This window comes from Podarcis raffonei, chromosome 4, assembly GCF_027172205.1.
Source record: "Podarcis raffonei isolate rPodRaf1 chromosome 4, rPodRaf1.pri, whole genome shotgun sequence".
NCBI lineage: Eukaryota > Metazoa > Chordata > Lepidosauria > Squamata > Lacertidae > Podarcis > Podarcis raffonei.
Window position 1 is genome coordinate 46,187,793 of NC_070605.1, and position 4,774 is coordinate 46,192,566.

General features: G+C 37.4%; 1 non-coding gene across 1 annotated transcript; it reads left to right on the top strand.

Annotated features, from left to right (window-relative positions):
* Positions 1-934: 934 nt before the first annotated feature.
* Positions 935-1,046, top strand: LOC128413266 (U6 spliceosomal RNA). The gene has a single exon (XR_008330289.1). It is a non-coding gene; the product is annotated as a U6 spliceosomal RNA (small nuclear RNA).
* Positions 1,047-4,774: the final 3,728 nt, after the last annotated feature.

Consider the following 4,774-nt stretch of genomic DNA (forward strand, 5'->3'; position numbering starts at 1 on the left):
GTCGACACAGTCAAAGGCTTTTGCATAGTCAATGAAGCAGAAGTAGATGTCTTTCTGGAACTCTCTAGCTTTCTCCATAATCCAGCGCATGTTTGCAATTTGGTCTCTGGTTCCTCTGCCTCTTCTAAATCCAGCTTGCACTTCTGGGAGTTCTCGATCCACATACTGCTTGAGCCTTCCTTGTAGAATTTTAAGCATAACCTTGCTAGCGTGTGAAATGAGTGCAATTGTGCGGTAGTTGCAGCATTCTTTGGCACTGCCCTTCTTTGGGATTGGGATGTAGACTGATCTTCTCCAATCTTCTGGCCACTGCTGAGTTTTCCAAATTTGCTGGCATATTGAGTGTAGCACCTTAACAGCATCATCTTTTAACATTTTAAATAGTTCAGCTGGAATACCATCACTTCCACTGGCCTTGTTATTTGCAGTGCTTTCTAAGGCCCATTTGACTTCACTTTCCAGGATGTCTGGCTCAAGGTCAGCAACCACACTACCTGGGGTGTACGAGACATCCATATCTTTCTGGTATAATTCCTCTGTGTATTCTTGCCACCTCTTCTTGATGTCTTCTGCTTCTGTTAGGTCCTTACCACTTTTGTCCTTTATTATGGTAATCTTTGTACGAAATGTTCCTTTCATATCTCCAATTTTCTTGAACAGATCTCTGGTTCTTCCTATTCTGTTGTTTTCCTCTATTTGTTTGCATTGCTCGTTTAAGAAGGCCTTCTTGTCTCTCCTTGCTATTCTTTGGAAATCTGCATTCAATTTCCTGTATCTTTCACTATCTCCCTCGCATTTTGCTTGCCTTCTCTCCTCCGCTATTTGTAAGGCCTCGTTGGACAGCCACTTTGCTTTCTTGCATTTCCTTTTCATTGGGATGGTTTTCGTTGCTGCCTCCTTGTTTCTGGGTAGACAAGTACTATTAGTGGCTAAGGCTGCAAACTCACTCCAGCAGCACATAAACTAAAATTGGAATGATACAGAGAAGAATAGCATGGCTCCTGTACAAGGATGGCACACAAATTCATGAAGAGTTCCATATTTTTATTCTACTTCTCCCGGGCTTTTGGCTAATTAAACAATCTATGGCCTTTTAAACAGTGGGTTTTGTTCATTACAATTGGTTTTGTTTGTTACTATGTTGTGTATTTTTGTCGGTAGCAGAAAAATCGATCCATTCTAATGTTTTTATCTGAGGTCTCATGGAAAAAGCAAAATATCTCACTGAATACATCCACATTGTATAGGAAATTCTGCCTCAGTAAGGTAGGACTGAAACAAAAGATTAACATTTAATACGTTATGCTACTTCCAAATTTGTGGTCTTTATATTTGACTTTGATTTCTTACTTACCTATGAATGCACATTATATAACAGGAACAAAACACATTTCAGATTTATGCTCACATATAAGGAAATAATGGTGTTGACATAGCTTTTTGTTTACTGTCCTTTGTGTAGTCATTCACATTCAGTTGATTTAGAGAGAATACTAAATTATTTACAATGCTGGGTTCATAAAGAAGAATCACAGTAATCCTACATTGGGTCATGACTTCTCTAACTAATCAGTCTGATCATTGTTTTATGCTGTACAGCTCCATTATGAAAGGACAGTTCCTCTTAAGCTACATTATGAATTCTTTTGCATGATTAATTATACAGAGCATTTACAATGTTGGAGAAATTAATTACACTGCATGTATTAAGTACAATACAGAATTTGATGGCATCCCACTTAACAATTTAGAGGAAACTCACTCAAACTAGAGATGAGTATTCAGTACCTTTGACGAGAATTAGAAATAGTTTCAGATTACTCTGAACTCAGCTTTGATGAAATCAGGAGCTACATTTCTTTTAATTTCCTTTGTTAGCTGGCTAAAATCAAAGCAGAAACCTTCTTTTAACTGCTGCTATATGTGTGAAACTATCAGCACTCACTAGTTTATTTTCAGTATTTGTATTCTGTCCTTTAATAATTTTTTCAGGGTAATTTACAATAAAATAATTATTGTCCCGCACAAGGACAAATAGTTTATGTTACCATTTCTGCTCTAAGACAAAGCTTAAACATTATTTCATAAATGTTATAGAACTATACATACATGTTGAAATGTACATATAACATTTACTTCATAAAAAGCTTCTTTTTTCCAATAAAAAAATTAAAAATGCTGGTTTGAGACCCTAGCATAAGGGCAAAGGATTAAAGTCCCCTACTCGCCATGCTATGCTCCCATTTCACATCAGGGCCCCATGCTGGCATTTGGGAGCTGGGAAACCTTGCACTCATGGCAAGCTACAATGTCACATATAGTTTGGCCCTAACCTTATGCATGAGGTCAGGAAACATAGGTGTATGTCTACACTCTGGATCTTGATGAAGCTCTGTAAGGGTTACTCACAGTCCCTATTTGTCTATGTAAAACCATCAGACTGACTGGGAGAAAGGTGGAATAACAGGGTTGGACAGTCATATGTTTCATTCAGGTAGAGCGACTGTAGGACTTGTGGGGAAGCTGAGTAGCCTGCTCAAGTTGGCACCTGTTATGTACTAAGCTTGGACCCTAGAACAATAGGCAGGTAGGATCCTAGAATGCAACAACTGATTGGCTTGCTGGAGAAGACCAATCAGGCTCCAGGAGGGAAGCAGAATCAGCCAATCAGACTGGATTCATTGTATGAATAATGTATATAAAAGCCTGATGTTTGCGGGGAGGGGGGGATTCAATCACTGTTTTACAAACTGCAATAAAGAGCATGAAATCACTGCAGGACTCCAAGTAAATTTCAGCACCTTTTTCTTCCCTTCCAGCCCAGTACGTTTTGGACATTCCATAGAGAAAACACACTGAAATTAATAAATTTACGCTAGTCATGGCCATTAATCTCAATGTGTTCACTCTGAGTAGGATTAGCATTGGGTAAAACCCAATATTTCAAATCTTCCATTTTCACACAGCACACAACAGATATTTTGCCATGACTGAGTTCACCTATATCACAGTTGCACTGTGTTTCTATAAAAGCAATCTGAAGGATTTCACTCTAGCAGCCAAATTAGTTTATGTGTGATAACAAGGGGTAGAATGGCATGCTAAATGTAAGAAAATGTGTGATTTTTTAACACTATTCTGGGACAAATAGCTCATTTAATTTCACATAACTATAGATAATAAATCTGCAGAATTTGAACAAATGGGGCACAATCCAAATAGACTTAAACTGCTTTAAGCCCCATTGATTTCAGTGGGGAAATAAAACACACATTTAAATCTCTACTGTAATGAGATTTAAATTGTTTAACTTTGGCTGGATCATGCCCTTAGGTTTTTTCACAACTTTTAATCTAACAGGCTGCTTATGAATGAGCAATAAATTGGCAACTGTTATATTGGAGTAGCAGGGTATGTTTTCCCTACTCTTGAGTTATTTTGTTTGGTTTAAAATTAAAACAGATTTCCTGCCATTGTATTCAGAAAGAAAGAGAGGTAGAAAGTAGGGACCCCAGGAGTTGAATAGGCCCAGAATATATTTAATTCTTTTTTACAGGCAGGTATCTACTCCATCCTTATTTATGGTAGCTTATTTTTCACACTCATTATTTATTTTGTTGTTCCTGCTAGGGAACTCATATTTCTTCAGATGAAATTACATATTTTTTTCTTGAAAATGCTATCTTGTCCTGTGTGTCATTTTCCTACAGATTGGAATACCAGTCTATCACTGGAAATAAAAAGCCAGCCAATCAAGCATCTTATTGATCAGACGTACAGAGAGCAAATTGAAGTCCCACAGTGTGACACCAAACTCTTTCAAAGTTCTGACAACTCATTTTCATACGCCTTCATCCATCCTATGGTAATCTGACCTTCTCTTGGATTCATATTATCATCTCCACTGGCTCTCTAGCTGTGATGTTGCATTTCACTGTCTTCCTATTCCTTGGGGGCTCTTTCTTTTCTAATTATCACAATAAGCAGATTTGGCCTTCTTTCTCTCAGCTTGATCACTTTTTCATGCATGATACCATCTGCCTAATAGGCTTTTCTATCCAAGACTGTTATCATTGATTCTGCCATTACATCCCTAGAGATCTTAATCCATGTTTTCTCATCATTAAAGAAATCCTGTCTCATTTATAGCTTATTTGAGCAACAAGTTTTTCCCCAGTGTCACCAGAAATATATTTTCACAATGTACAATGGCTCATGTATGAAGTTACCATTGGACATTAACATCGAATACATTCACTCCTTGGCTAAAATACGTTGCTGTATTAGTGATTATCCCAACCATAAACCAAAAGAAGGGAAATTCCTATACCCTTCATTTGGCAATGTAAGTAGAAGGGAATGTAACAGACCTGACACAAGTTCAACATTACAGAATTTGTTGAGGGTTTTTGTTTTGTTTTTGCCAATTTTATTCACCACAATTTGAAATTTTACTGCAATGATGCATGAAACATGTGGAGCTATACTAAACAAGGTAACTGCAGTGGCTACAATTTTATATAAAGCTATAAACAGTAATATTTCATACAGAGAGAGACAATGACTTAGATGAAAACTAAATGAATTCCAGTTTTATATTATGCTACAGTCCTATACACACCGAACCTGACAGTAAACTCCACTGTCCTCACTAGGACTTGCTTCCGAGTGCGCATGTATAGGACTTCAATAGGAACTAAGTTCAACATTATTCTAGACTGAACCCACTGCCCGTAAACTCACTTGGGAAAGTGAGTTTCTATATCCTTCTGAA